Raw genomic sequence first — 16984 nt, forward strand, 5'->3', positions numbered from 1 at the left:
TGAATTACACAAATTACAGGATTCCATCAATGTGAACTTGACTGTCACCATCATCTTTCCCAACCTGCACGAACCAGAATGTCATCAGCAAAACAAAGCAGAGCACAGAAGTCATTACCTGGCTAATTCAGACAGAAATAAATGTATCTTATTTTGGCTACATTATTAGGGGAATCCAGGCAGAAGTGTCTCTGCTACCTGGATTATCTAAGCAACTACCTCAAACCTCCACTTCATTCCGAGTCCTGTCAAAGAATATTCACTCTTCAAATTTATAAACAATAGTATCTCCAAGCAAATTACTGAGGTAACATTTAAATCCAGCTGTCGATCCCTCCAAGGTAAAATTCATAGCATTTTATTCTACAGCTAGCTATGCAGAGGAAGGAAATGGCTGAGAGAAATGCTAAAATCCTGAGCACAAATTCGCTATAGAATTAATATCACAATTTGTCACTGATAATGAAAGCATATAAAACAGGTCCTGACAGCATGTTATTTCTGTTGCAGATCATTCTTTATAAAATCCAAACAAGGTTTTCCCTTGCAACCATGCAAATTATTTTTTCCTAAATTTACAAAGCAAAATAATATTAATATTGTGGTTAGTAGCCATCTGCTTCATGAGAATTCTGTGCAATCATTAGTCTAAACTGATGGCACCGTGGCAAGCTGCCACATCCCAAGAGGCCAGCCTCTAAAACCCATCAACATCTTTGAATTAGTCTCAAATCCAAGAGGGCAAACCACAAACCTGGAAATTGGCTCTATGGGAAGATCCATATCACTAAACTCTGTTTTTAAATATCGAACCCCAAAATATTATCTCACCCCCGTCTATAGTCTAAGCCATGCATCAGATATGCAATCGAATGGAGTCACCCAGCAGCACGAATAAACATGAGGCATTTGGGTCGAATGCCAGGTCTAGCAGAGCAACTAGCAACCTGTATTCCACTCAACAACAGTGGTTTTCACTATAAAGTCAGAAAAGGATCAAGCTGTGAGGAGTTCAGCTTATCACTAAATCTCACTGAAGTCACTGTAACTTTTTAGCAAAAAAATAAAAAACACCACAGAGGCAGCAACATGCAGAGCGACTCAAAAGAGGTGTGAACTAAGTAATATTTTTCACATGGTTTCCACCATAAAAACTTGCACCAGAAATATCTGAATTTCAATGTTTCATCCGATAGGGTATGTACTCTCTTGCCATTTTTAATAGCATGTTCTAATGATTTTCATTTAGAAATGCAAAAGGGTGCTGTATTTTTAATGTTTAATCAATCTTCAAGAACTCTGTATGTTTGTAATCACGGGCCATATGAATGCTAGCAGAGTAAGATACGTGCCCAAAAAGGATTTAGCAAGGCATACCATAACTGCTTTTTTCTGGTATCATAATCACATAATCATTTTCTTTCTGGATAGCCTGGATACTCCAAGCAGCAGGTGGAAAAGGGGAGGAAGAGGTAATAAGAAATGAAGGAGTCAAACTAGAATGACAGTTAAATATAGTCTTGCAATACTTATGCAGATAATTCAAGCTACCCCAAACATTTTGCCTCAGAATTTTATGGGAAAACCTGAGTGCAGGAACAAGGAAAGAGTATGTGATGGAGTTGAGATCTAACTACATATACACAGGAAACAAGTCACACTTTGAGAATCTACCATTTTTCAGGGCAAAAAAAATGATGCCCTTTGATAAAACTTAGATGAAGACTACATACATTTGTAAATAAATGCACAAATAGAAATAACAAATGAAACTACTATCTTTCAGCACTTGTATGACTTATCAGAAACCCTCATGGACAAACCGTCACAGATGAAAAATAGCAACAGGAAAAGAAATCCAGGGGCATATAACATCATACTATTTCTTGTCCTAATCTTCTGTGTACCATCAGTTATTTAAAATGAAACCCTTAGAAGAAGAATCATCAATTTAATTTTGAACTGCCATATAATGTTCTTGGTCTCACTCTTTGTCTAGTGGCATCTCAACAGGACTGAAGGGGAGGCGTTCTTTGTGCATCCTTCTTCCACTTTAAATGAACATTTTGCTAACATGAACAAAAACTGAAATAAATTGTAAGACATGAAGGGCTGACCTGCAAGGATTAGGCAGAGACGGGAATATTCCACCACCCATTACCAGGGGGGTAGGAGTGCTAATAAGCTAGCTGGATATCATCATATTAGTAGACAGTGTTTGGGCTCCAGTGTTATGTGTGATTGCTCACAGCCAATCACTCCAAGACAACACCCCATATTTGTTGTATGACGGGATAACTCTGCCCTTATTTTTCACTAAAAAAAATCATATTTTGCAAAATAAACAACAGACTAGCAGAAATCTCACCCTCCTCTTTTATTGCACATAATTCCTCACCTCCACAAAAAAGCCATGGGCTTCCTACATCACCAACTGCAGCTTGGGTCATATTTATATCTAAGAATAGAAAGTGTCATCACAACCATTTCAAACCAATATGACACCTTGAATACCTTGAACCTCATTTTAAGTATATTGAGTTCAAATCCTACTTAAGATTTGGGTTCAGCTCTGACCACTTGCTAGCTGTGTGACCGTGGACAAATTATTTAATCTCTTTGGGATATGTGTTCTTCCTCAGTAAAATGAAGTGAATGTTGACCTTAGAAAGTTGTGGGGATCAAAAGGCAACTTATAAAGCAATGACTGTGTAGTTCCTGGCCCATAATAGGCACTCAATAAATGGAGTGGTTATCGTTGTTCAAAAACATGAAGTTCCAAGTTTTCTGAAAATTTTAGGGTCTTGTTTTTAAGTTAAAGACAGCTAGACTAAAACCATAAGCTTTTCAAAACCAAGAGCTTAGGAAGTAGAAGTTTTCTTCTCATTCCCAGATTCTGGTGCTAATAGCTGAAGACAAAACACTCGGTTTCTCCTACAAGTCTAACAGAAGAAAACATAGAGGAAATACTTCAAGGCATTGGTCTAGGCAAAAATTTTACAGCTATAACCACAAAAGTACAGGCAACAAAAACAAAAATAGACAAATGGGACAATATTAAACTCAAAGCTTCTACACAGAAAAGGAAACAATCAACAGAGTCAACCTGTCGAATGGGAGAAAGTATTTGCAAACTATTCATCCAACAAGAGACTAATATCCAGAATATAAAAAAAAAACTCAAACAACTCAACAATAAAAAAAAATCCCATTAAGAAGTGCACAAAGAACATAAACATTTCTGAAAGAAGACATACAAATGGCCAATAGGTATATAAAATGCTGAACATCACTAATCATCAGGGGGATGCAAATAAAAACCACAATGAGGCCGGGCGTGGTGGCTCACGCCTGTAATCCTAGCACTTTGGGAGGCCGAGGCGGGCGGATTACTCAAGGTCAGGAGTTCGAAACCAGCCTGAGCGAGACCCCGTCTCTACCAAAAATAGAAAGAAATTAATTGACCAACTAAAAATATATATACAAAAAATTAGCTGGGCATGGTGGTGCATGCCTGTAGTCCCAGCTACTCGGGAGGCTGAGGCAGTAGGATCGCTGAGCCCCGGAGAGTGAGGTTGCTGTGAGCCAGGCTGACGCCATGGCACTCACTCTAGCCTGGGCAACAAAGTGAGACTCTGTCTCAAAAAAAAAAAAAAAAAAAAAAAACAAAAAAAAAAAAACCACAATGAGAGATCATCTTACCCCAGCTAAAATGGCTACTATTAAAAAGATAAAAATAAGAGATGCTGGTGAGGATGTGGAAAAAAGGGAACTCTTATCCATGTTGGTGACATTGTAAATTAATACAGCCACTATGGAAAACAGTATGAAGATTACTCAAAAAACTAAAAATGGAACTACCATATGATCCAGCAATTTCACTACCAGGTATTTATCCAAAGGAAAAGATAGCAGTACATCAAAGGGATACCTGCACTCCCATATTTATATAGCACGAGTCATAATTACAAAGATATGGAATCAACCTAAAGGTCCATAAAAGGACTAATGGATAAAAAAAAGTGATGCACACACACACAATAGAATACCATTCATCCATGAAAAATAATGAAATCCTGTCATTTGCAGCAACATGGATGGAACTGGAAGTCATTATGTTAAGTGAAATAAGCCAAACACAGAAAGACAAGTACCACATGTTCTCTCATCCATACATGAGAGCTAAAAAAGTGACCTCATGGAGGTAGAGAGTAGAATGAGGATGAGAAGGGAAGATGGTAGGGTAAAGAGAAGTTGACAAATGGGAACAAACATACAAGTAGATAGAAGGAATAATTTTTTAAGGTTCAATATCAAAGTCGGGTGAGTAAAGTGAACAGCAAGGTATTCTAGACTTCAAACTAGCTAGAAGAGAGGAATTGAAGTGTTCCTAACACCTAGAAATGATAAATACTCAAAGTGATGGATACCCCAAATACCTTGACGTTATCATTATACATTCTATGCATGCTACTGGCCAGCAGTGTGAGGAGACAGATTATTATTAATAAATCTGTACATATCAATTTCCTCATGGGCATGATAAGAGTAATAACTTCACAGCGTTGTTGAGAGAATCAAAAGAACATAAACGAAAACTTTTAACGTATCACTTGGCACATCACAAGTGTTCAGTAAAGTTAGATACTTTATGGACAGTTTCAGTTGCAAAACACTGACTTCTTTTTCCACTTTACAATTAGAAATTTTTCATTTGTGTTCCTTTAGTTTTTTAAAAGGTTAGCTAATTGTTACCAACTTTGATAACTGCTAAAACATTTCAAAACATCCTTTAAATGTCCTTATCTTCCCTCTTACAACATTGTGGTTTGTGATAACTTCTCAAAGAAGCCTCGTATCTCTGATTCTTAATGGACTTAGTGAAATCTCCTACATGGAAATGTTCATGAAGATACATGGTTACACTCATAAAGACTTTACTGGTCATATGAACAGTAATAATCTTTCTTTAAATTTTCAAATTTTACAAAGAAGTGCCAGTTCATATCGCAGTTTAATACCAATTAGTAAAAAGGCTTTTTAAAATATTCAATGTCTCATTTTAAAAAATCAGCTTTCCCTGTAGTGGTTCTTCAAGACCATTATTTGGAATCTAACAGGCAGCAACAGTTTCATTAGAAAGATCTGTCCCTTGTCCCCCTAGTGGCCATACAGAAAATAACAAGTAAAGAAAAGAGAATACTGGAGTAAAAAAAAAATATATATATATATATATATGTATTTCAACACCTTCATTTCATAGATTAAAAAAAACTAAGAAGTCAGGTAAGGACTTGGCCAAGACCACATAATTTTTCAGTAAGCCATCAGCATTTAAAAAAGGCTTTGGGATATTTTAAATATTATGATGTCTGGAAAAGTACCCTCCAGATGGACTTACCTAAAATTCTTTCTTAAATTTTCTTATCAATTGACACTGGGAAGCATTATTTCCAGTTTTCTTGTTCCTTGTAAGAGGGATAATAAGTACAGTTTCTCAGGGGCAAAGATAAGACCTCAGCTGTAACCAAGAGTTCTGCCTGAATCCTTTATGAAGGATTCCTTTTTGAGGAATAAAGATTGCCCCTGAGGGTTGAGAAGTGCACAAAGATAGCTTTCCACAGAAAATACCAGCAAGAGTCAACACATCTTTGCAGATGGCCAATGGCCCACAATGAATAAGAAATAAAGGTCAAGAAATAAGTTAAAACACTTATTTTTCTCAACTGGAGCATACCCCTAAATAGGGAAAAATTGGAAGTAGGCAGGGTATACACATAGCAGAGGATAAAACTGAATTTTTCTGGTTTGAAAAAAAGATAAATTATTTGGTTTATTAGTAAGCTTTCTATTAGCTCTAAAATTTAACAAAAGTGCACATTTTGTTTGAACATAAATACATGAAAGAACTGAAACCATTATCCAGATATTTTGAGGCAAATACTACAGAAGATAGTAATGTAACATCCAAAATATGTTTATCCTAAAATCAGAAACTTCAGACTACTACAGGTTTTGATTTTCACATCACTGAACATAGATTCCACAGTAAATTCTATGAATCTGAAAGCACCTACCTAATGGTTACAAGTACAGTAACTCACTTCAAAGTGCATGTTTAAATCTCAGCTCTGACTCATACTAACTGTGTGACTTTTAAGCAAATTCCTTTACCTCCCACTCTTAAGTTTCCTCATCTACAGACAAAAGTGACAATAATATCTAGTGCACAGGCTGTCATAAGGATTAAATGTGATAATATACATAAAGAACAAGGACCTGGCACATGTTATGTATGTAGTAAATGTTATTGCTCTTATCAAAATATTGCTGTATTCACTTTCTATATTTGACGCCTGAAGGGAAGACAATAAACAGTGAATAAAAGTAGCTGATGGGTAAAGGGAGGCAGGCCAGTCCAGTCTCTCCACCTCTAAGATGTGTGACTGTGAAAAAGGCATTCAACCTGTGCGGTTCTTTTTTCCTCAACTGCAAAAATAAGAAAGTTGGTTCCAAATTCAAGATTCTCAAGTTTGACAAAGATATAAAAGATCACTCAATTCCAAATCTGATGCTTGAGCTAATTTTTAATGAGTGTTTGTCCAGAACATGACTAAGTATCTTCAGGGATGGGACTGATCTCTACCCTAAAGCTGCCAGCCCCTTTCATCTTGAACAAACTAATACTTTGAAAATCATTCCATATGTTGAGCTGAAACCTACCATCTGCATATCATCAGAGCTAAGACACCAATGATAGGAAGTAGCCCCATTCTTTTATGTAGCCCTGAGAAAGAAGAGACACTGCCATTACACCATGAAATGATGTTTTCTTATCATGTCAATTGTAAGAGGTATCAAAATTTCAGAGAGGTTAAAATATGAAAATTTGAGTGTCTCAGAATCAACAAAATGCAATATCTTCTAGTGGCTTCACTAGTTGATCCTAATGGAAGATTCTGGCACATTAAAAGCCAGGCTAATTTTCTTCCATAGGGCAGTTCCTCAAGTATTTGAAGAGGGCCATGACCCACTTGAATCTTCTCTTTTCCAGACCTACCACCATTAGCTCATGAGAATAATCTTAAGTCTATGAATCATCTCCAGTTCTGTCTACTGAATCCATTCTAGTTTATCTGAATCTCTAATTATTCATACATGCAAGCACCAAGCCCTTTTCAACCAGAGATTTTTAAAATGATGACCAAGACAACTGCTCTGGCTTCAATCATCCAATGGATAAGCAGTCCAGCAGATGGAAAAGAACATGTGAACAATGAAGTCTGGCCAAAGTACTAACTATTTTATGCAGTGCAGTGGAAACACAAGAGAAGGGCAAAAAGAAAAGGACATTTAAATGTGGTTCCGAAAGAGGAACAGAAGGCTGGAGGTGAAGTCTGGTCCATGCTGAAGAGAATACTTAAACCTATGCAGAAGATAATCTTCTTTATATCCTCTCATCTTCATCTTGGTCTTCTTTCTGACAGACATGATATACTGTGAAATCTTGATAGTCTTACAACCTATAAAATCCCAAAATTTTTTTGAACATAAGCATAATTGTCTTTCCCACTCCAACCCGTCACTCTTCCCATCAAATGTTTCTATAATTGAGAGGAAGGTGGTGGGAGGGAACTATTTTTCCCTCTGAAGGAAAGTGTAAGATTTTGTGTTTATTCTGGTCTATACCACTTCTCCAAAAGAATATACTGATACATTGCATTTCCTTTTAATGAACTGTTTCTGATAAACAAGAACATGCCCTTTCATTGCCATAGTACAATCTTGATTCTCAGTCTACCAAACTTGAGTTGTACATATCTGATCAGGCAAATTTATTTCTCCTACAAGGCAGCAAATAAAATGTAAAAAGAATTCAGCAAAATTGAAGTCCACTCTCCCTACTCTGAAATACCCAGAGTACTAAAATACCCTGTATGGGTCAATAACATTTGCTGCTGTGCATTTATCTCATTTGGAAATCTTCTGGCTTATTGTAATCTACCTATAGTGATGAGTCAAATTTAATGATCCAGAGGGAAATGTCTTAATGCATCCTGGGATCCAACCCACTTTAAATACAGTATTGGAAGCTCTCCCAGGCTTAGAAAACCTGGATGAGCGCATGAGGTTTGTGTGAATTTATTTTAGCTTGTATTGAGATGTCCACGGCTCTTACAAAAAGAGAATTCCATCAAGATTTCTTGTCTTCTTTGTTTCAGTTCAATAATATCCAGAGTAGTTAAAACTTTTTTTCCTTTGAACACTGGCATATGCATACGTGCATGTGTATACACACACACACACACACACACACGGCAGAGGTGGGGGATGATCATTCATTCCTCAGTGAAATCTGTTCACTTGTGCATACCATGATAATTAAGTCATAAGCATTGTAATGTGTGTGCTTTATTTAGCAGCAAGTTTTAGGGTAAGTTTTAGGTCAAAGATTTGGATTGGTTGAATTAAAACTGCCAATACTAAGATTCTTAATTAGTTTCATGGTTTAAAAAAGTGACTTTTTTCTCCTAATCGAAAATAATTGTTAATGATCATGAAAATGTTTTCATCAGATAATCATTGCATACAGATGTATATTATTGAAAAGAAAGTCAGGGAACTTGTAATTATTTATTTATATGCATCCCCATTATAAGGATAAGATAGCTTCTTAATCATCTGAAGAGAGATTTAGTGGAAGTTAGAAAATCCTTCATCAAAATTAATATCCCTAGTGATGGTCTATGAAGGAGTTTTTTTAAAAGAAAAATTTGAAACTTTGCAAGCTATAAAAGAAGAGAAGTACAAGTAATTTTAACTGAGGCATATAAAACAATGAAATAGCCTAAAAACTGATGAGGTGAGATGCTTCAGCTGTACCAAACTACTAAACAAAACAAGAGAATATGGGAAATGGGACACTTTTTGGATTGTCTTCCCAGTACACAAAGATGCTCCCTAACTGCACCCCCCTTTGGTTTTGGGGGAGCCAGTGTGGACTACAGGAATGTGACACCTCTGCCTCTTCAGCCCCAGTTCCAGTTGATGGGCCCAGGGCAGCACCTGACCAATGAAGCTACTTTCTAATAAATTGGAAAGGGAACAGAAAGAGAAACTCTCTTTCCAGGTAAGCTCTGGAACTGTCAGTGGTGCTGATCTGTCCTGTAGCCTGGGGGACAAAGGAGACAGGTGTGAAAGGAGACAAAAGGAAAGCAGAAGCAAATGCTGGTGGCTTCTCAGCAGCCGTTTCCAGGCTTTTCTAGAGGTCCTGCAGAATTTCCACTCTTAAGTTTCATGAGAAAACCCTCTTCATTTGTCTGTCTCTTATTGGCTTCTGTTACTTGCCAACATGTTTTGATGTGTCAGAGAATGAACTAAAAACAGTTCTTATGCAACACCAGGTAATCATTTAATCTTAGAAACTCTCAGTTCCTTGTCTTTGAAATGAGGATGAAATAATTCTGGATATTTGCATCAATTCTGTAATTGAAAATTAATAATTATGGTAGCAAATGTTATTAGAAAGCCTCATATATCACATGAAATCATTTAGGACAACATGTGCTTTCCTTTCTATAATTTAATGCTGCCACTTGAACTGTTCAGAAGCAAACAGCTTGTGTACTCTTAATAAAAAGTAGTTGTTTTAACCACCTTTACTGTGTAGCTCAATGGGGTTTGAAGGAGAGTATATTACAAATAATTAGGGAATCTTTTGTGAGAAATTAACTGGTTGAGCAGATATTGTCCCTCTTATACCATAAAAGTTAGTTGATTTACATATTTTCTGCTAAAACTAGTCTTAAAATGTGATTTTACTGACATATTTATATATTATTTATTTATTATGCATATGCTAATAAATTACTAAATTTGCACATATAACTTGTGGGTCTCTGTGTCTGCACACACACCTGCACACAGTTTCACCAATAATATTTCTGCCTTTTGTGATTTCCAGTTTTATTGGCCTAGACATGTTACTTAGCTTCTATTGTCTCTTCATCAATCTGTGTTCTCTGTCCTAATGGAAGGAAGAAAAATCATATCACTTGTTGAAAGAAGAATTAAATAAAATAGTCTACAAAAGTACTTTGTAACCAATAAAGTAATAATACTATGCAGATATAAGGAGCTGGTATTTCATTTTAAATATATAAGAAATTCATAATCTGAAAAATGGACTAGAATCAGAAGCAGCTTTCGGCTCCCCCACCCTCTCTCCATAAGAGTTTAGATATCTGCATAAAAAGAAAATGTTCAGCTTCTTTTTGTGAGTTGGTGGCAACTCTTCATTATGGGAAGGTCTTTTCAGGAAAGAAAACTCAAGTCTTTCCATCATCCATGTGCAGAACATCTGTGCTAAAACCACTCCATGCACACTTCTTTGAAGCACTGGCTGCCTAAAGGAATACTTTGATTTTGGCTTTATTTAAATGCCTGAACTTCTACTGGAGAAACAAAAGGTTTTCTAGTGAGAGCTCAGTTGGGAACAAGACCAACCTCCAACCAGTTTAACCACTCAGAGGCCAAGCAGCCTGGCATTTCTGAGAACTCCGTGCGAGGGAACTGTCCCTGAGAACTTGCAGCACACAAACAGCTGGTTTGGGATGCTACCGACCCCGGGTGCAATCACTGCGGTAATTAGATTTAATTTTCCTAATCCAGCAGTGCCTGACTCCATGATGTCTACATCGCCTGTGTAGAAAATCATTACTCTCATTTAATAATACTTTGACATGTTTAAGATTTCTGCAGCTTAGTTCCTTAATATTAGAAATTACTTCTCTGTAACTGCAAATACAGCCATTCAAACGGCTATGTGTACCAAAGAGTTTGATTTGGAGCTTATCTTACTTCGGTAACTTTCCAGAAAGATCTTAAAACGTTAAGCAGACCTTGAATATCATTATACACTCCTCTTCTTCAAGTCTGCTGTGTCCTTGTATCACTTCATTTAGAAAGATGGCATCAGCCATAAGTCACTGGCGAGCCTGAAGGGTTTGGGATGGGTCTTGAGTGTTTCTGCAAGCCCATGGGAAGCGTGGGGGAGCATGGCTTCATGCTACAGTATCCCGGGGTTACTCTGAAAGAGTAACAGAGATCAATGGGGCGACGCAAACGCCTGTCTTCCTGGAAGGAGAGGAGAGGCACACATGAATCCGTGTCTGCTTGCGTGCGCCTGGAGAACGCCTGTCTGTGTGGTGAAGAGAAGCCCTCGGCACTGCTGTCTCGGGAGACCGGGTTTGCTCCGTGTGTGTGCATGCTACGCGTGCCACCGCGCGCCACCGCGCGAAGCCGGCCAGCTGATAGCGCGGCGAGGTACCGTGTCCCTGGGAATTGTAATTGCTGGGTCGGTGGAAAAAAAGAACATCGGACCGTTGCTGGTAATAATAGCACAAGGTGCATTTTGATAGTATAAAAGAGGAACCGACGGAGTCACACAAGTTCTGAGTATGTCTTAACCCCCCAAAAACAAGAAAGAGCAGGAAGGGAGCGCCTGGGGCTGAAGGAGTGCTGCTACAGGGAGCGAGTCGCTCAGGACTTCAAACACTGGGAGTCATTCTGTCAAGGGGAGGGGGCGGGCGGGGGCAGGCACTGGGCCTCTTTAACAAAGTCCTCCTCTCTTTGCTCCCTCCCACTTCATTCACTTGCAAATCAGTGTGTGCCCACAAGAGCCAGCTCTCGGGAGCCGTAACCTTCCCATCCCGGGAGCCGCAGTTTCGGCCGCGGCGGCGAGAACGGCGGAGCGGGCGGCCGCGGCGGAGGCAGGAGCAGCCCGGCCGGGTTGCGGGGCGTCCCGGGGCGCAGGAGGGCGAGCGGAGGTGGGTCCGGTCTCTGTCGGCGGTGCTGGTGGCCGTGCATGCATGTTCCTTTTTCTAATTCCGTAGCGCCGATGGAAGCCAATCAGAGAGAGAGCCCTCTCCGCCCGGCGGGTGCCGCGCGCCCGAGTTGGGAGGGAGGCTCAGCCTGCCAGCCCGGGTCGGGGCCGGCGCGCGGGGCCGGCTGCGCGGGCGGCGCTGCTGCCGCGGCCCAGGACCGACGCCGCTTCCCGGGGAGCCGGGGCGCCGCTCCGCCGCCTTCGGGTAAGACCGATCCGCCGCGGGGCTCGCTGGGGGCACAGGGAAGCGCGCCGCCCGGGAAGAGCCCGCTGCCTTTCTCCCCGCCCGCGGAGGCTGCCAGGGGAGCTCGGGCATTTGCAAAGTTGGCCGGTCAATGACCAAGGGCGCCGGTGCGTGCAGGACTAGCGGAGCCGTTTGGGGATTGATTTATTTCCACCTGCCCACATCACAAGGGGCTGTGCGGCGACTGCTTGGGCTCAGTTACATTTCTTGGCTTTGGGGATAAAGCAGAAAATCAGGTAGCCTGAAAACTCCGGAATGCTCCCAATAAGAAAAACTTAAACTAAAGAGACGATTTAGCTGGGAGAAGGAGCTAAAGAAAAGTGTTAGCTTGCACGTTCGGGGCAACGCCTGCCGGCTCATGTAGGACAGAAATGCTTAGGTTGCAAGGAAAGTCCAACGCCGGACTCCGAAAATGGAGCACACTGTCCAGGGAAAAGTCATGTGGAAGACGCAGCTCGCTCGTGCTCCTCCACGGCTGGCCAGGCTCAAATCTGGGGGATAACGGACTGGTGGGAGAGCAGACCGAGTCCGCCTGGCTTTCGGTGTTAGATGCAGGAATAGCGGAGCCCCCAGCGCGATAATCCCAGAATTTAATAAATAAATGTTGTGTACCGCAGCTGCAGAGCCGGGATTACTTCTTCTTGTAGTTAGATATTCTCCTGCCAAGAGTTGCCGTAGATCTCGAGATGAGAGATGCTAGGAGGGTCAGTGTGGTGCTGAGAAGTGTTGTCACTGCTGCAATAAAATCCATATTTTATGGGGAGTTAAATGCAGGTCTCTTTTAGTGCCAGGGGTTGGTCACCTGAGTTAACTACTACTGAGAACATTCAAAAACCGGGAAGTTTAATCATTTGGAATAGCCACACATTTCTCTCTTCCACTCTTATTAATTTTTGTAAAGACATTTTAATTGTGGTAGTCACACCATAGAAGTGGATCAGACCGTGTCGCGGCCAGTCTTTACTTTCACTTACTGAAGCACAGAGGGTAGAAAGAAGAGGTTTTTCAGGCAAGAGTGCTGCTGGAGTGGCTGTTGTGTGCATATATGGCTACTCTGGGGGGTGGGGGGTGCAGATGCAAAATATGGGCTTTCTGAGTGATTAATTATCCAAGGGGTGCAAACTCCTCCCTCTGTTGGAAAAGGAACACGAGGATATACCTAGTTAATGCACAACTCTTCCAAGAATGAGTAGCAAATATGCTTATGTGGACAGTGGCCAGGGATTGCTTATTTTCTTTCTTTTCTTGCTGACAGCTTTACCTGAAAAGGAAAACCCTTAGGATTTTACTTTGGGAGAGAGAAAAAAAAAATCTCTTCTAGTTTAGCCTGAGCATTTTCCTTTGTGTACCAGCTCTTGCAAGGCTCTATGTTTGCTATTTCAGAGAACCGGAAAACCAGTTGTGTGAAGAAAGGGAATATGATCAAGCAGATGTCTTCATTATGTCATATAGAGGAGGGCAAAGTTATGCCAGAGGCCAGATTTTCAGTGCAGAGCTCAGAAACTTAGAGAAATCTAACACTTGACTGGGAAGTGCAATCACATAAGATTGTATCTTATCCCCTTTTGCTCTTTGGTGTGTTCTAATTAAAAAGGTACTGGCAGAACATGAAAGGCAGATCTTTTCCTACCTAATTTGACGGTTGGTGTCATACTTTTGAAGCAGAGGAAGTAACCAATTTCTTCAGAAAAACTAAGAGGCAGCAGCCCATTTTTGAAGGAAAATGGCAATGGTTTAGTTCTACTGTATTTGTCTGCAATTATCTTTTGCTGCCATTACAAGAAAGTGACAGGCTGGTGTCTCTATAGGGACTTTTAGTCCCTTTTACTATCTGGCTTTTACTCCAATTTATTGCAATTACATTTCTTAATGCTAACTCTGCAAAGATAATATATGGAAACAAAATCGTTTTCTACCAAGTTGCCTACTATCAAAAAACGTGTACTCTACCTCCTCCACCCACCACTTCCATCAGCTTTGTAAGGAAAAACTTACTAAGGCATGCTTCCTTTTTAAGAAAAAAATTTATCTTACAAAATACTGCTTGAGACACTTGACAACAGCTAAAATTTCTAGAAAGCACAGCTACCATAACAGGGCATTAAATGACACTTCCTTATTGTATCAGTAAGTTGCAACAAGTTCTGAATATCTAATTAGGGATAATTGAGAGAATGCCCCACATAGGGATAAAAGGGAGATAAAATGTGACAAATAATCTGAGTAAAACCATGTATCTTCCTAAGGAATTGAAATGTGTGGTCTCCCCTTCTGGCCCCTAGTTGCTTTGCAGTTGTGGATGCCAACTTACTAAGGCTGCATCCTTTGAACTATTGAAACTTTTTTTTAGTTGGAAGGGACCTCGGTTGGGTCACTCCATACATCTCTCCCTGGAGTTCACTTGCAGCATGGATTTTGTTATTTAACATAATAAGAGCATAATATTAATAGATTTTTCTCCATAGACAAGTTAGGATTCTTCAAGTACTGTCTTGATATTTGTGCCAGGTCAACATTATTATTATTGTAATCATTTCTATAGTTCCTCTGATTTAAGAAACTTGTAAGTAATGCTTTTCTGTATATCTAGATTTTTGATAACCATTCTATGATTCCTAATGAAAGCAATGGCCCATTAATAAAGAATCTACCATCTTCAACATAAGATTTTCTTATTTCTGACCTTCCCAAGACTCTATCTACTTCCTTCATTCTAATTTACTAGGTAATAACAATGGCATTATAGTTATGATTGCAGACCTTCTACATGAGGAACCCCGACCACTAAAGAAATAATTTGCATAAAAAATTTAGCTACCATTTCAGAGATCCATGAACATTCACAGGTTGTATTAAACTAGGGGCATCTAATTCAAAGTCCCCATTCAAATGGGGACTTATGTTAAAAGTCCAAAAGATGTTTAGATGCAGTGTCATCCTTATCCCAGTTTTTTAAAATTTCTTTCTTCGATGTATCACAACACATTTTAGGTAACCTAATCCTTTAAAAACTGCCTGGAACTTGGAGTAAGATAACTTCTGTAGGGTGAATCAGCCTCTTCTGCTGACAGTCTGCAGGTTTCAACTTCCAATTTAAAAATCTGTTCTAAAGTTTGAAATGTGTTCCAAATAAGATAACATCCGGCAGAATCCACTTGCCTTGTGCTGCTTGCTTAGTCACGGCCGCCCATTCTTTGGGGTCCATCAGAATTAGGGTTTCGCTTATAAAAATAGCAACTAGTGACTCAGTCTGAATAGTATTTTTTAATAGTGTTTCAGCCTACCTCATGTCTACTGAGCCTACCTTATTTGCTTCACAAAAAAAGTGAAAATGTAGGTAATCAAATCTACTCTGGTTTAAATTTTTTTCTGAATAATGATTCTACATACAAAGACTCGAAAACATTATAGTAATAGGAGAATTGCAGAAAGAAGAACACACACACACACAGAGCACCCAGTTATGACACTATTCCAATAATATTAGAGAAGAAATATAGAAATGTAGGGTTTGGGTTGATTTTCTTTTCTTTTTATTCTTTTATTTTTTTTCCTCCATTGGTATTTTTATTTTATATTGAAGATGAATGAGAAGTTGAGGCACTTTCCTGGATCTAAACAGTAATATTTTTGTTCAAGCTTGCCTCTTAACAAAGATTAACTGGGCTACATTTAAAAATTTTTTTTCTATTCCTAAAGAAGGCTCTTCTTTTCAAAGCAGGTAGATGAGGAACTTCAGATTCTCTCTAATTAGCTATTGAACCCAATGTATATAGTCTTTGTTAACACTATCACCCACAAAGAAGGAAGATAAGGGAAGAGAGAAGAGAAAAAATAACCCTTCCCAAAAATGGTGCCCCTTCATTTACTACAGAAATAAAATAGAGTCAGGCTCCTTTAGCCAAAGTAGTTAGATCAGAGGGATTCAGCCTCAGCCAGTAGTCTAGCTGTTCAAGTCTGAACTATCCAAGAAATCTTCAACTCTTCCAACAAAGATAACGGGTTGAAGGTCGAATACTCTGAGCACACATTCATAAATGCAGGTAGACACATACGCAGGGGGTGCTGTGTCCCCATCTCCACAGATGGTTAGAGCTTATCTCACCTTGTTTCATCTGTCTGATACCTTTATGCTAATAATCAGATCACCTTGCTAAGATTTATAAGAAGAGTTTAATTAAAGCCAGAATTTTACTATTAAATTTGATTTGCAGTATAAATGGGCAACATGGGTTTCAAGCTTTTCCCAATATATGTGGCGCTATCTTGCGGGAGGGAACAACTTATGAAGAAGATGAGGAACATAAAGCTCGCATACCACAGAGTGTGAGTTAGCTTCATATTTCACCACTTGAAAGAACATTGTGTTTTTCTCTTTCTATAATTTCCTAAATTGGTAGGTCTGGCCAAAAGATGTTCAAGAGACCTAATAAGTTATAGGAATGGAAAACAGCAAGAAAAAATTAAATTGAGGAGGTGCCCAAGTGAGTAAAATAGAAGTAGATGAGCAGGTAAATTTTTACATGAATGGGAAACATAAAAATAGAAATGGAATCAAAATTGCTATGTTGACACAGGCTGCATTTTCTCTTTTATAAGTATTTCTATTAAATTCAACTTTATAACATGATTACATCATTAACATGTTTATATGCACTACTTTTCTCTGCCATGGAATGCAAACCCTGAAAATTGTCCTTAGGAAAAAAAAAATCACCATCTAAAGTAGATAAATCCTGAATGGGTCATAAATTAACCAGAGGAATATGTTTTCCAAAAAGTTATCTGAAATCACATCAGAATTAAGGAAAAGGTTTTCTTAGCACTTTGAAAATTATCAACTCTTTTCCTTCTAT

At 39.1% G+C, this 16984-nt stretch overlaps 1 protein-coding gene across 4 annotated transcripts in view; it reads left to right on the forward strand.

Annotated features, from left to right (window-relative positions):
• The first annotated feature begins 11183 nt into the window (after positions 1-11183).
• CDH6 (cadherin 6) overlaps positions 11184-16984 on the forward strand; it is a 124797-nt gene continuing 118996 nt past the window's right edge. The window contains exon 1 of one of the 4 annotated variants that reach the window (XM_012738426.3): positions 11184-11325. The gene's annotated coding sequence lies outside the window, so the exon portion shown is untranslated. Of the gene's footprint in view, positions 11326-11639; positions 11829-11970; positions 12090-16984 lie in introns of those variants that run through there. The other 3 variants (XM_012738425.2, XM_076007948.1, XM_012738429.2) reach the window with 3 other exon arrangements.

Source organism: Microcebus murinus, chromosome 11 (genome assembly GCF_040939455.1).
Source record: "Microcebus murinus isolate Inina chromosome 11, M.murinus_Inina_mat1.0, whole genome shotgun sequence".
Classification (NCBI taxonomy): Eukaryota; Metazoa; Chordata; class Mammalia; order Primates; family Cheirogaleidae; genus Microcebus; species Microcebus murinus.